This window comes from Rhineura floridana, chromosome 3 (genome assembly GCF_030035675.1).
Source record: "Rhineura floridana isolate rRhiFlo1 chromosome 3, rRhiFlo1.hap2, whole genome shotgun sequence".
Classification (NCBI taxonomy): Eukaryota; Metazoa; Chordata; class Lepidosauria; order Squamata; family Rhineuridae; genus Rhineura; species Rhineura floridana.
The window spans coordinates 102,852,131-102,868,396 of record NC_084482.1 but is presented as its reverse complement, the minus strand read 5'-3'; the positions used below and the strand labels follow the sequence as shown (position 1 = coordinate 102,868,396).

General features: G+C 43.7%; 1 protein-coding gene across 7 annotated transcripts in view; it reads right to left on the bottom strand.

Annotated features, from left to right (window-relative positions):
* Positions 1–2,554, bottom strand: part of JADE2 (jade family PHD finger 2) — a 220,966-nt gene extending 218,412 nt beyond the window's left edge. For 4 of the 7 annotated variants that reach the window (XM_061617116.1, XM_061617118.1, XM_061617120.1 and 1 more), the window contains exon 1: positions 813–1,691. The gene's annotated coding sequence lies outside the window, so the exon portion shown is untranslated. Of the gene's footprint in view, positions 1–524; positions 683–812; positions 1,692–2,413 lie in introns of those variants that run through there. The other 3 variants (XM_061617123.1, XM_061617117.1, XM_061617124.1) reach the window with 3 other exon arrangements.
* Between the last annotated feature and the right edge of the window lie 13,712 nt (positions 2,555–16,266).

Sequence of the window (16,266 nt, the reverse complement as noted above, 5' to 3'; positions counted from 1 at the left end):
ACATTTCCATTCCCAAATCAATCCATGCCCCCCAGCGGCGTGACTCTCGCCCGCCGCCGCCAGCCGCCCACCCTCGCTGTGTTACAGCGCGACTGCAAAAGCCATCAGCCCCCCAGAAAAGCTTGTGCCGTTCCAAGCCCAGTGGGGCTCTCCCACCCTCGTAAAGGCCGGCGTTTCTTCTTCCCTGCCTGCCTCTTGGGCGCATTGTTTGTGTCCGTTGCAGGAGCTGGCAGGGACCCCACAACCCCAGCACGTGAGAGGAGCCGATCATGTGGGTGCACCAGCTTGAAGACATGCAAAGGCTCTAAAACGTGCTGCGTATCAACAAAAATGAAACTCGTGTCTCTCCTAATTGCCGCGCGATCCCCTTTTCCTCCCACTTATACATGCCACACAGCACACACACCACGCACTTTTCACCCTCCCCCTTCTGGGTCCATATTCTCGACCCCCTTTTTCCCCCTCGATCGTCTTCTTCCTCCTTCCACCTCAGTAAACTGTGCTTAGTCCTCTCTCCTACCCACCCTCTTTCTTTGAGACCTTTTGGGGTTAGCTCTGCCGCAGTCATTAATTCGAGGAAACGTTTCTCAAGGCTCCCGATCCTTTAAAAAGTTGTTGTTTACATTCCTACCGTCTCCCTTTTAAAACATGACTGACCAACATGCGCAATCAATGTCTAAAAACGCTGCACGCTCTCCTCCCCCCCCCTTCCTCCTTTTCAGGCAGCACAGTCAGGGAGCAGTAAAACAAATGCGAGGGGGGGAATTCAAGAGAAGCTGCAAAGAAATGGAGCAATTCTCCACCCTTTTTACCTTGACTGGGAAAGAGCGTCCTCCAATAGTTGAGACTATCCCTCGGGTTATAAGAGAGGTGTGGGGAGAGATGCTCTAAAAACGTAACCGCTCATGGAATCTCCCTTTGCAAAGATTAATCCGGCACCATTGCGCAGGGGGAAAACCATCCCCCTTATAGGATCCGAAGATGATGCCCTTCTTTTAGGAGTAGATACAAAGTAACTCCATGGATGCAAAAACAAAAAATTAAAAAATCAATTCCAAAGAATTGCTTCCAGCTGAGATGGCCGCTCTGTGCAAAATCCAGAAAGCCCTGCGTGCGTGTTTCTTTTTTAAATCCAGACTTCTTTCGGATCTCTTTGCAATTGCCCGAAATTCTGCAACTGCCTTTTTCTTTCCTTTTTCCCCTGCTGGCGAAGAAGAGACTTCTTCAAAGGAGTATATAAAATAGGATGATGCTGGCGATTTCACCCCACCTTCTTCCCCTTTCCCTCACTCCCCTTCCCTCAATTTCTTCTTTTCTTGCTTGCTGTTTTCTCCTGACGAGCAGCAGGTCCAGGTGCAGCAGCAGACGTGGGTCCCATCCCTGATTGTGTTCGGCATGTGTTGCCTCCCACCCCGACGCACTGTTCGCCCACCACCCCTCCCTCGCCTTCACCTCCCTCCGATGCGCTGAGTCCCCATCTCTTTTCTCTTGTGCCCTGGGCAGCTGGAAAGGGGTCGGGTTGCACACACTGAGTCGCTCTCCTTTTTCCCTCTCTCTGTCTCTGTCTCTACAAGCCTGATCAGGTCACTTTCGCAATGATCTTCAGCCTCGCGCGCACACAACGGCGGCGGCAGCGCACACACAGATCACAGAGCTGCAACACTTTCTTCGCTTCCTCCCCTTCTCGTATAGACACACGCCCCCCCTTTTCTCCCCCCCCCCTCCGCTTTCACCTCCTCGGAGCTATGCACAGGCGTACACACTAGCCTGCTGCTGCAACCTTACAGAAAATAAGCTTATATTTAACAAAATCTTTTGGCGCCATATTAATGACGTACTTCAAATTTGCCATTTCTTCCTGCGTCAAAAAGACGTTTCTTGCAAATAACAGATGAGGTGCAAGGCGGAGAGCGGGGGATATCAAAAAAATGTTTTTAAAAACCCTTCAAGGGGAAGGAAGAGACCCTCATCGCGAAAACCGCGCATAGGGACTGGGGGTTTGCATTAACCAGAAGTGCACGAGAGGTGGCGGGGGGGGCAAAGTGGCGGGGCAAATTGAGATCAGAGCAGAATCGTTACCCTGTGGGTCCCAAAAGTTATTCGGCTGCGTCTGAGGTGAGAAAAGCGGCATTGGAAATTGAGAGAGACAAGTGGGGGGGTCATTTTTAATTCAAATAGTTCTACAGATCACTTCTAGCCGGGAGCACGCTGGCGCTAAGCACTTGCTCTTTTTCAGTAACCGTGCCAAGGGGAGGGAGAGATTTGAGGGCAGGGGTTGAACGGTACTATTCTGCCCCGCCGCCCTGTTTTTCGCATTTTGTCCCACTGAGCCGATTTGTTTCCATCACTCCAAATGGTCTCTTTTCCCCTGATACAAAAGGTTTCCTTAAAGCATATCGAGAAAGAACTTTACACAGTTTGCACAGGAAGAAGAGGAGCCAGGTCCGCCCTCCTGTAGTTCTCGACTTGACCTTGTGATGCACAAACAATACACTTCACTCCGTTGCTGGAAGGGTGTTTGTTGCTGTTGCTCTTGCCTGTCTGTTTTCTGTGGTGGCGGCGGCAGCGGCAGCAGCAGGCAAGAGGAGCTCCAACATCCAGCTGGCCACACCCACCGCTGCCTGCTTCAGGCAGGCACCGACTTCTCAGAAAAGAGCAGTTATTTCACTAAGGGGGAAAACGCAGCGGAGGGGAGGGGACATCTACCTGATCGATTCCAGCCCACCCAAGGCATTAGCCTCACTCCCCTTGGCACATCCCTAATCACACACCACAGTCACTTGTTAATCTTCTGCCTTCTCCAGTGCTCCCCACAGAGGTTTAATTCAGAAAGCTGTACCTTTTCAGAAGTATAACTTTTCCATGAACTTATTCAAAACTAAAGTTCTGGGTTCAAGATTTACCACGGCTTGCTAAGGGCTTTTACAGATTATCAACATGGGCGGTACAATACATGTGCAAGTATTAATCATGTGGTGGGAGAGCCAGACATACGTGCTTCTGTTGGGATGACAACTGCATTTTCCTACCACTCAAACTTTTGTGGTTGGGAAAATGTAATCTGCCACCAAGGTTCAGAAAAGGGCAACCAAAATGATCAAGGGGACAGAGCAACTGCTCTCCGAGGAACGGTTGCAGCGTTTAGGGCTTTTTAATTCAGATTAAAGGCAAGTAAGAGGAAACATGATAGAACTGTGTAAAATGATGCATTGGAGAAAGTAGACAGAGAAAAGCGTTTCTCCCTCATAATGCTGACACTCGTGGACATCCAACAAACCTGAATGTTGGAAGATTCTGGACAGACAAAATAAAGTATTCCTTCGCACAACACATAGTTAAACTACGGAATTCACTCCCACAAGAGGCAGTGATGGCCACCAACTTAGATGCCTATAAAAGAGGATTAGACAAATTAAAGGAGGATAAGTCTTTCTATGGGAACTAGCCACAGTGGCCATGCGCTGCCTCTGCAGTTGGAGGCAGTAAGGTATGCTTCTGAATGCCCATTTCTGGAAACCCTGGGGGAGGGGAGAGTGCTCTTGCACTCAGGTCCTGCTTGTGGGCTTCCCATGAGCATCTGGTTGGCCAGTGTTAGAACAGGATACTGGACTGGATGGGCCATTGACCTGATCCAGCAGCATCTTGTGTTGACACATCACCTAGAATGGCTGTTGCAGTTTGGCCTGCTGGACCCTTACTTGCAGCCTCGAATTACCTCAATTATCTCATTGGCTTGCCTTGGGCCAGTCTCTGATCTCTTAGCCTTATTTCCTGATCTGCAAAATGTGGCTATTACTGTGATAGTTAAGCAGATAAAGGTTATTAACCATAGATAAAAAAACTATCAGAATTTAAACTATCTATACAGTATTAGAGCAAATGCAGAGCTGGGCAATACCTTCATTGGGACCAACTAAAATGTCACAAAACTGGCAAGCTTTCTATATTGCAGAACTTTGCAAACTCAATTCAGATGTTGATTTTTCTTGCTCAAATAAGTGCTCTTGTGGTGCCACAAGGCAATAACTCACACTAAAAAGATGTGTCTCAACTGACAGAGATATTTATATATTTACCTCATGTATTGGAATTGTACATTCAAACTATTTTGGGATGCTTCAGAACCACTGGAAGGTTCAGGGCAGTTATTTTAGGAAAACCACTCATATATTTCCCAATGATCATAGGACATATTCCAAAGGGAACAAATGGAACTTAGCCAAATGAATGAGCCCTTCATAGTACCATTCATATTGTGTGCAATATTTCACACTTATGTTTATCTCTGTGGTAACATTACCGTAAGCTTTTAGACCGTTGTGCATTTCTTGGTCAGTGTATCCTCTTTGGGTTTTCAAAGCCTAATCCATTTCAGATCACTATGTTGCATTCATTAAATCAAGAGGCCTCTAATTTATTGATTACTAATTCTCTAACATACATATTCAGAGAAATTGTTGGTGTATTTTAGAAATAAAAAAGCTATTCAGGGGTATCATACACAGAATCACAGGCAGATTATTTGGCAGACTCATGGGTCAATTTCTCATCTTGTTTCCACACCTGTGTATAGATTCTTCCCACAGCTAGGAAGATTACTTTTAAAAAGTAATAAGTTAGTTACATGGCCCAAAAAAGTAATTACCGTTACAATTGCAATTGCTTTGAAAGTAACTGATTACTTTACTTTCCCTCCAAAGTAATCACTACAATTACATTTCAGTTACTTTGAAAAATGCCTACAAGCTGCTGGCCTTGGCTGCTGCACATCTAAGTAGTCTAAAACAACATTAAAAATAAACAAACACATACAGAGGCAGGAGCATAATTATTTTTATTCATAAGATAGCAATAGTGGTCTCTCCACTGGTAAGGGTTGTGGGGAGGGAGGCTGAGGCCACTACTCAGATCTTTGCATGTCAAACCAAGTGCAACCCCCCCCCACTCAGCCAGCAAGCATAATCTCTCTCACGTAACCACCTCCTGGACCCTGCCCTGCCACCAACTAAGGGACACTCACTCAAGCAAACATTTTCCCGAGATGCAAAAAAGTTAAAATACTGCAAATGCAGCACAGTAGCCAGAGAGGGTGGTGGAGGCCACTTTGTGTGCCAAAACATGTTGTCATCTTTCACCTCCACAGTTCTTTCTTTCCATTCTGCTGCTGCCTCCTTCTCCTCCTTTATCCATGTTCTTGACCTCCGGACCCTTTTTCCCTCCACTCCATTCTTCACCACCACTATCCGTTTTTTTAAATAATTGTTTTCTCCACTCCACCTCATCTCACTCTCTGCCTCCTCCTTCGTTGCCTCCTACCCACCCACAGAGCCTGAGGGAAGAGCGACGCTATACAGAAGCCCAGTTTGAGGCACATGATTTTCATCCACAAATCAGAGGAGCAGAAGACTTCCCCCTGCTCCCCCCCAAGTAATGTCCAAAAGTAATTCTGGAAACGTTACAATTACTCCACAAAAGTAGTAAAATTACTCCTCGTTCTATTGCAATCAAAATGTAGAGGAATTACCCACTCATTACTCAAAAAAGTAATGAATTACAAGTAATTCGTTACTTGTAACTAGTTACTTCCAAGCTCTGATTCTTCCTCTGATCTGCCAGACCATAGTGTTTCATAGTATTACATTTTTTGGCCCTTCAAACACACATGTCCTGTGGCAGATAAAGGGCATAATGGCTATAATATGATTGAAATTAACCACACACTAGATATTTTAGAGGTATCCATTTGGTTCTGTAAACTCCAATCATGGGTTGCCTTCTGTCTGACATATGGAACAAAATCAAAGTGTAGTGAATTGTTATGATCATCAGTAGTCATGATAGGGTGAAGAATTGGATGGACAAAATGGTTTAGCTGCTGTACATGTGCTTTGCATGCTCCAGTAGACAATGGAATACATCAACAACAAAAGCATAGTATACATTTTGCTCTGTCTCTCACACTTGTTTGAACTAGCTGGAGTTGTTTTTACTAAAGCCAAAGATTTTATCACTAATAAATTGTCTTCTGTTGTTGTGCTGCTTTTTTGTGGTATTCTTATTTTTTAGTGATCATAAACAGCTTTTTTTTCATTTGCAGCAGCTGCTCTGTGAGAAATATAAGCCCTGTTTAGTTGTTCTGTGTTTGTGAAATAATAACAATAATGCACCCCACCGTTCCTCATGTAGGGAGCCCAGGGCAACTAACAGCAGTCATTAAAAAATACAGATAAAAAGCAAATATTAAAAATCACAGTCTAAAATGACTTATAACACAATACACCGTTAACATGGTCAGTTATTAAATTAAATCAATAGTGAAATTTTTCATATGTTCCAGAGCCCTGCAGAAATAAATAGGTATTTAGTTGTCTCCTGAATTAGAATAGCATGACACTGCCTGATCTCAACATAGAGAGAATTCCAGAGATGCTGCCACTGAAAAGGCCCTGTTTCATATTGCATCCCCCACCCCTGGCCATAGGTCACTGAAGGCCATAGTCACTGACAGCACCATGAATAGGGCCTTCCCTACAGATCTCAGTACTTGGGTTGGACAATATTGGGAAAGGCGCTCCTTCAAATACTTGCGTCCCAAGCCATTCAGGGCTTTGTACACTAAAACCAACACCTTGAATTGGGCTCAGTAGCTCCTTGGCAGCCAATGCAGTGCTTTCAAGATCAGTATAATATGATCCCACTTCGCTGCCCCATATGACAACAGGCTGCAGGATTCTGCACCCGCTGCAGCTTTCAGATTGTCTTCAAGGACAGCCCTGCAGAGCATGTTGCAATGGTCCAATCAGGAGGTTATCAGAGTAAGAACCACTATGACTAAGTTATCCCAGTCCAAGAACAGTTGTAGACGGCAAACCAGCTGTAGCTGGCCTTAGGCACTCCTTGCCACTGAAGTTACCTGAACCTCAAGTGACAGACTGGAATCTAGGCTACTTTAGGGGAGTGCTACCCAATCCAGAACAGGCCACCTACCCAAGTCTTGGACTTGTGAGGGATGGTTCTATCTCCTTTCATCACCATTCTGATTACTTTCCATAAGTCGGAGGGTGATCTTCTGAAGCAGGGATCCTATCTACTCATGTAGGCTTTCCTTGTATTTCAGAACATTAATTTTCTATCATGGAAGAGGGCAATCGGAACAGCAATGATGGGGGATGGAGCTAGTCTTCTAATTCCTGCTGTGTGTGTTTTTAACGCACATTCCACACACCTGAAGCAGACTTTTGGGGATGAAGAATTCGGTCAAATGTATAACCCATGTTGCTCCTGGACACTGGTCAATCAAATGGCCTGTTCTCTTTACCCTTCTCCCATCTTGTAACCTGCAACCCCACCAGCACCCTCCTATGTTTTTATGTTTTTTGAGATAAATCGAAAAGGAATAACTCCCAACAAAAAGACATGTTGCTAATTGGAGGGAGGGGCTAGAGTAAAAGTCAGGTGCTGTGTCAGGCAGTAGCAGCCACTGGTGAGGTAGTTTCTCTGCACCACTAAAAACATCAGCTTCCTAGCCCTGAAAATGGTTCAATAATGTGAGTGGAGTGTGGTATTGGTGTTGCAGACTTTACTGGCAACCCCAAAAGGACTTATCTCTACCAAAAAGGCAGAATGATGTATTTAACAGTTTCATACATAAGAAATATAATATATGGAGATGAAGCCTGCTCTTGTTTTCTTTCATCTTTATTCACTAAGACCATATTCCTGCTTGAATGTGCTTATCTGCAAGAGGAAAAAGGGAAATAGCCTTTGCATGATGAAGACACAATTGGAATTACCAGATGTTTTGTAACAAAGAGTTTGTCTTTTATTGGGCTTTAAATCAGTCTTAAATCAGTAAGTAAAGATGGCTCTCTAAAAGAACAAGTTTTTTACTTACTTTTCCCATAAATATATCTCAGATTGAGATTGCTGAAAGCTTGAACAGGTGCTGCTCACACTTTTGATGCTTTGCATTTAATCATAATTAAATAATAATAATTTCTGAAGTTTATAATACACAACAGTACTAAATCAGAGTACATAAAATGTATTATAAATTACTTCACAATAATTACTTGCAACAAACCTTGCTAGTTGGCTATAAAAGCCACTAAATATTTCAAAGTAGAGAAATTTCAGGAGCCAGGAAACGAAATGAAAGCTCTAGCAGCTTTCACAATAAGGCAGCCCCAAACACCCAAATAACACCTGTGCAACTTATTGCCACAGATATTAATTAGATTGTGTATACATTCTATTCATAATTTATTGTAAGGATAGAAGCAGCCTCAAGAATCAGGAAGTGGCATTGCATCCTACAGGCGGGAAGAGGGCAAATAAGGATGACGTGTGGGATCTTGTTGAGGACAGGCTAGAGGAGTATATTCCACATTTGCTAAGGAGCAATGGATCTTTTTAGGAGCCGTATTCAACTGGATGGGGACAGAAAGGCCCTATGCCTACTTACTGCTCTCCTGTAGCTTCCTACCTGGATCCTTCTGCATCCCTGTATTATCAATTCTTGCTTCACTTATATTTGCTGTGCCTCTTGGGCTCACTTCCATTTCTTCCTACAGCCCACTATTAAATCCCCTGCTACAGGGTCGCCAACCCATCACCCATGAAGGCCTTCAGAGGCATTCCAAGCAGGTAGCCCAGAGTCTGAGCTTTTCTTCTCTTTTTGTTTTAAAAAAGTAAATCTCTAGCCCTCCTAGTAAGAAAGTTATGGAGAACAATGTGCAGGTACCCTTCAAAGCAATTTATATGAAATGAGCCAGCTTGGCTGCTCTTGCCTACCAGCCAGTAAATGAAGTCAGAACTGAGACTGTAAGTTAGTTGATTGGATACAAGGCAATAGGAATCCCTGGGGTTCTGAAGAGCTGCTGTTTTGCCCACCCATTGAGTGTACTTTTCCTGCTTCTGACTTTTTTTTCTCATTCTTGGAATCTCCATAGTTTGCCCTTCTTTTTTCACTAGCAACTAAGATGCTTTCCTGTGCTGGGTTCATCTGAGATCAGGTAGTGCCTAGAAATTGTTTTCTGTAAATACTACTACACAACAGGTGTGGGTGAATGTTACAGTATCCCCCTCCCCCCAAAAGACAAATGTGAAAACTTTGCAAAGAGGCTTAGGGGTGTCTCCTGGTTAGAGTGCTGCCGAAAATGAAGGCTCCTGGTTAGAGTTTCATTTTAGTTTATAAACAGGCTTTATACATTTAATCGCTGCATAATAGGAATTCGTTTCTTCCAACACAGGGTGCTGGTTCCACACAGCAATTTATTGTGAACTCACTGCTGCTCATGCATGCAAATTTTGCACGGCACCCACACAATATCAGCCCCTATGCTGATTTTAACACCCAAGAGCATCTGCAAGCAAGGAGATGGTCTTTCAGATATTTGGGGCATGAGTTGTTTAGGGCTTTAAACACTAATATGAGCATCCTGAATTGAGCCCGGAAATGAACTGGCAACCAAGCGGCTATTTTTAAACGGATTATGCGAGGTCTAAGTAGTAATCTAGCTGTTGCATTTTGGACCACTTGAAGTTCCTGAGTTGTCTTCTAGGGTCGCCCCACATAGAATGCATTGCAATGATCCAGTCTGTATTCAGTACAATGGCCAAGTCATCTGTATCTAAAAGGGTCCGTAGCTGGCAAACCATAACTGGAAATAGGCACTCTTAGCACCAAGTCACCTGAGCCTCCAGTGACAATGTAGTTATGGACCAGCTCCTTCTAAGAGAATGCAACCCCATCCAGAACAGGCCATCTCCCCATCTCCTGGACTTGAGAACTCATAACACATAATGCCTGTGTCTTTTCAGGATTCAGATTCAATTTATTGGCCCATATCCAAACCATCATCACCTCCAAGCAACAATTCAGCACCTCAGCCATCTCTCCTGATTCAGACAGAACAGAGGTATAGAGCTGGGTGTCATCCACATAATGGTGGCACTTCAATCCAAACCTCCTAATGACAGCTTCCAGTGGCTTCAGATAGGTACTCAATAGCAGGACATCACACCTCAATTCCCATGGCACTGAACAGTGGCCTCCCATAACTACTTTCTGGAGGTAGCAGCAGAATCACTGAAGTGCAGTGCCCCCACCCTCCACTTCTCTGATCCGCTCCAGAAGGATATGGTCAATGGTATCAAAAGTCGCCAAGAGGTGTAGGAGAATGAGCAGAGTCACACTCTGCATCTCTTGACAAATGTCATCAACCAGAGTGACTAAAGCCAGTGCCAGTTCCAAAGGGCGGCCAGGTGGGGCCCTGGCCGAGGGCCCCTCTGCTCTCCTTCCATGATTCACAGCAGAATTGCTGCTGCGGATCACACAACAGCTCTGGAGCCCCCACCATTCCCTTGCTCAACCTACCTTTATCGGCTCGTGCTACACATGCGCATCCCTGCCATGAGCCAAGATGGTGGCAGAGCCTTCAGCCCCTTAGGGAAATGTCGGCCACCATCTTGGTTAAGGGCACCGCTGCGCACACAACAGCCAAGAAAGGTAGGTTGAGCAAGGGAATGGCAGGGGCTCCAAAGCTCTCACCGTGCAATCTGCGGCAGCGATCCTGCCGCAAGTTATGGAAGGGGCACGCCGGGGCCCAGGGCCAGCTTGTGCCCAAGGGCCCCAGCATGTCTGGGGCCGGTCCTGACTAAAGCTTTCAGTGCCATAACTGGCCCTGAAGTCAAACTGAAGTGTTACAGGTGTTGCATAGAAAGAATCCTACCACAGTAGTGGGATTCCCATAGCTAATCCTGCAGTTTTCCCACTAATAGTTCTGTGATACATCGGTCAGGTTACATATATTAAGACTGCATAAATCCAACATATATGGATTTCCTTCAGAAAGTGGTTAGTCAATTTCCACAGCATTTCTCCTGGGATATGGAGGAGAATTCAGTTTTAAAGCCTCCAATTCCCAAGGGGAAAATTTACAAAAATGCAAGTGCTCAATTTATTGCATGTCAGGATGGAGTGTGTGTGTGTACACACATACACATTGTTAGAACAGAACATTTGTTTTCCCACATTTGTTTTCCCTAAGTACTGCATTTTAGAATTTAATTTGGCTTAAAATGCATTTAAAATATATGCATTATAAATTGCAGTTGTATAAATGATATATGTATGGATGACACTTGAATAGTTTTCTGTTGTGCTCTCACTACTGAGGCACTGATAAAAGAAAGAAAAAGCCATTGTAGTAGAGATTCTAAAGTGTAAAACCATTATCATGACTTAGAAGTGTCGTTCTGGTGATTCTGTTTTCATTACAACAAATATTGACTCAATGAATATCATGGAGTGGGGTAGTCCACCAGCCTAGAGATAATACAGGATTATATAAGAGTAATTTCATAGATGATGTGTTCTGTAACAAACTCAGTAGAAGCATGGGTTGCACTCATTATGTTTCAGAGACTCCTCAAGAGTAATTTGAAATGTTAAGTACTATGTTTATTTAAGGCAAAGCAACAAACCTGAGCACAGTAGGAATATGTAGTAGACTATGCAAGGTCAAAATATTGAAAAACAGGATCCTGGTCAACATCTTCTATTTGCATTTCAATACAAGAATAGTTCACAAAACATCTGTATGCTCATTCTACAGTTCCCAAATGATAATCTCCAGGTACTTTCCTTATAAATTATAAAGATCTGTTTCAGGATCTCATAAACTGTGGAAGCAGAATTCAGCCCTACAAGAATTACCATTAATACAAACTGCACAAGTAAGGCATCAATATCTAATTGACCCAAAAATATTTTGTCTGCCATTAAAAGAGAATCAATCTGTAGCATCAATGCAGCAGGTCAAAGCAGCATTCCAAAATGATTTAAACTGTAATGGCAAAATATGTATTAAATGTTAATCAGTCTGGGGGTGCAGAGTAGGTCTAACAGTTTACTCTGATTATAGCTACCAAAAATGGAACTAGGATTTTGCATTGCTAAATTTCCCAGTTTCAAAGATCCACATTTGAAACTCACAGCCTGATTCTGTTTGCTTGAAGGTAAGCTCCACTGTGTCCTGTAGAACCTACATCCAAGTAAGAATGCATATGATTACAGTTCCAGCCTGCATTTCAGAACCAAAATACCATATCTGGTATTTCAGTTTTGCTGTTACAGTTTAGCCTTTGCACCCATGTTCTGCTGGAACTAGCTAATGACAAACATTGAATTCCATGTTTTGTGCAAGCAAGCAAAATGTAAATTTACTTTCAACATTTCAGTTTATTTGGAATACTTTTTTAAAAAATTCAAAACACAAATTATAAACATTTTTGTTATTAACATTTTTATTCAGTCTTATTTCAGGTGTTCCTTGCATGACAAGCAGAAATTTTATCTTTTTCACTGGCCACCCTACATGTGGCTGTATACATCTCACAAAGCTTATTAAAATGGGAGGATCTGTGCAGCATTGATTCCCACTTTGTTTGCCATCACATGGGCAGTGATATCATTCCAGAGTAGGGATGTATTGGGATACCCTAATACATCTGGCAAGTGCAGGGAATCCTAGAAGCATCACCAAAGAGCAATGAATCCTATCCCTGAATTCTGACTGACTGACAGAGCAAAGGGATTGCCAGGAGGCAGTATTTGGAAAGCTTTCCTAAAGCAGAAAGGAGGATGACAGCTTATTTTTTAGGAGCTCAGTGAAAAATATATTTTGAGTGTTTTTCTGTGTACACACCATACATGTAAAACACATGACTTCCCCAAAGAATTCTGGGAAATTGTCATTTGTTAAGGGTGCTGGTAACTGTTTTTGTGAGGGGTTAACCACAGTTCCCAGGATTCTTGGGCAGGAGGCAGTCATGTGCTTTACATGTACGATGTGTTTGTAGTTTCAAACAGGCTGCTTTCCAGTTTATTGTGGGATGAAGGAATAGTAAAAAAAAGGAATAGTAAATGAGTTTGATTTACTATTGGGCAACATTTATATATAGCTAGTTGTTGCTCCAGAATAGTAGCACCTAGAAAGGGAAGACACACACACACACACACACACACACACACACACCCTGCTGAGCTGGAAAAAAAATGTTCAGACAAATATAGTGAGTCACAATGGAAACAGGGCATGTGAATGTGACAGGTACTTAGGCAAATAGATTGTTAACACCCAGACAGACAGGACTGATAAGCTTCTTCAGCCAGCTGGAGGCTTCTTTATCCTGCTAAGGAAGAAAGACTTAGGGTGACAGCCAGGATCCTAAAAATAAGGCTGGGATCCTAAAAATACAAGCAAAACTAGACCAGGAGAAACTGGCACATCGCTTCCATGTTCCATTCTATGCCCATACCAAACAAAATGTGCAACACAACGTTTGTCAGGCAAGCCACTTTATATGCGAGAATTCTGTAAACTTTCTCCTCTGCTTGTGTATCATGTGCCAACTAATGATGCATCCTGTAGGCCAGTGCAGGCTAATGGTGAAATGGTTACACTTATGATAATCCACTACAATGCTTCTCTGCATCTTGTTGGTTATGGCATTCAGGCATCACAAAGAAAAGTTGTGCTGCTCTTTGATGCTGTAGGAGCAGTACAGTGGCCATGCTTCTGATGTTGCAGATGACAGTGCTCACTTTGAAAGAGTACTCTGTTTGAAAGGCTGTCTGGTCCAAGTCCAGTTTAAAGATAAAGAACCACAAGAAGGGAGAGCAGTCAGGGCCTTGAAGCTGCCCATCACCACACTTGGACAACAAAAAGGTTGAAGAGACACACAAGTCAACTGATCACAGTCCTTCTCACTATAGTGAAATGTATTGCATGTCTATTTAAATTACAGCAATTATTACTACACTTGCACATGTACATAAAATCAGCATTTGCAACTTTTAGATAAATCCATGCCTCCTTTTGCCCTCTTTTTTGATGATTTGTAAGCGGCCACTACGTAGCAGGGAGGATAAGACAACACTTCGCGCTCAGTTTTTATGTGTTACTCCTGATAAAAGATTAAAACGTGTGTGTGCTTCTTTTAGTACAATAAAACTCTTCTTCACACGTCTCTACTCTGCGTCTCTGCTTATCTTAAATAGCCAATTCCCACCATTACAGTGCTGGTTTCTTTAAAAGTTGTGTTGAGAAAAGGGGGTTTCCGAGGTTGTAGCTTAGCAGCAGACTCCAAAATATCCCTCAGTAGCCCCTCATGTTAGAAGACTGGCATCCGAGTCTAGCAGCCCATTTCATACTTCTATGTTGTATTCATTTTTAATCCAAAGAAGGCCCTCTCTCCAATAGCCAGCCACATGGTAACAGTCAGTACTACTTAACAACCTGGCTGCTGCATTTTGCACCAGTCAAAAGTGTGGCCTTTCTCCCACCAGTTGCGCATACAGGAATATTGTGACCATAGCATTTAAGAGAATTAGAATGTATGCTACTGCTGGCAGTATGGAGGTAAGCAGGTAGTCAAGCCTGGAGGGAAGAAGCTTCTACCTGAAAAAGTAATTGAGCAGACTGAGGAGCCGGGTCATAGTCAGAAACTGTATAGCAGAGATAGATTGTGGAACAGCCTCCCCGAAGAAGTACGCCTGGCGCCGACGCTTCTATCTTTTCGGCGCCAGGTTAAGACCTGGCTATGCTCCCAGGCATTTTAATGTGTTTCATGTTACAATTTTAAATCTCTTTGTTTCAGTTTATTTATTGTGATATTTTGTATTTCTGTATTTTTAATCTTTTGTACACCGCCCAGAGAGCTATTTGCTATGGGCGGTTTAAAAATGAAATTAAATAAATAAATAAATAATAAATAGATAATGTAGCACCCTCCACATATTTTACGCTACAACTCCCATCAGCCCCAGTCAGAAATGATGGCAGTTGAAGTCCATGACATCTCAAGGGCACCTCGTTGGTTACTCCTAGGACAGGAGTGGGTAACTTTTTTGAGTCCAAGGACCTCATTTCCTTGAGGACAACTTTCTGGGGGCCTCATGCCAGTGGTGGGTGGGACCAGAGGCAAATATGGACGGAGCAATAGATGTGACTCTTACCTTTGTACAGTAGGCTATATTCCAGTCACGCAAAAGTCAGAGGCTTTTATGTGCACACATCTCTATCTTCCATCCGGACAACCAAGAGGCATTATCACAGTTCAAGGACACATTTCAGCCAGGCAAAAGCCTTTGAGGAAGGCACAGAGTGGAACCTATGAGAGATATGGCCTGAGGGCATATAGCCTGGGCAAAGACCCAAGGGCCAGATAGAGAGGCCTAGAGGGCCACATTCAGCTCTGGGCCTGACATTTTCCTCCCGTCCTAGAACAAACCTATTGATCCTTTGAATCATATGATCACCTGATAGCAGCAATATTGTCCTCTGGCCTTCTATAGTAGTGGCCAGGCCCAGCACCAGCAGGCCGCCAGTTTGGGCACTGGCCAAGGACCGTTGGTGGTGAGATGGGCCACTGGGGCTGACGGGCCCCTACTGCTGGGGCTGGGCAGGTTTAGTTCCTGCTCCGCAATCCATGGCGCATGCACCCTGCAACCTGATGCTGGCATAGAACGTGGAGCGGCAGCCACCTTCCTAGGCAACATACACACACAGGCTATGCAACTTCCTGCAGCACCGCATCAGCATGCTGCACGTGCATACTTACTATCACTCAAGATGGTCACAGGTGTCAACACAGCCCTGTCATCTTGGGTGATGGCAGGCATGCATGCTCAGTGTGCTAATCTGCTGACATGGCCGGGTCCATTGAAGCTGCCTTCGAGGGCCCTTGCAGTAGCATTGAATCTCAGTGACTCCCTCTTTCTCCTGCTTCTAGTGGGTACATTTGAGGCTTCCTGTGCCCTAAAATGTACATGGCAGGCAATGTAAAGGTAATGTTTGGAGACTTATTTTAAGAAAATCTGATTGCAGCCAAATGTGTGAAAACAAACACGATATCAAAACTTGATTAAACTTTCCCGAGAATGTGCAAGTTCAAGGGTAAATTGTAGTATCATCAGTCAAGGAAGGGCAAATCCACTTTCTCCAGGTTACTCTCAGAATGAGCAGTGACCTGCTCTGTTAAAAAAACATCAAAGTTAAAATGCAGTGATACTTGTCTGCCACTCCATCTTATCAGACTGTAGACAGACATGGTTTTGGACATCACTCTTAATCAGTCTCAATTTACTTCACAAGATTAGGGTAATGGAAAAACAAAAGTCAGCATTCATCAGGAATGTTATTTTTCCCCTGTTGGTAGACATGAGCAGGATACAATCTGGGTGCTTAGACAAAAGATTCC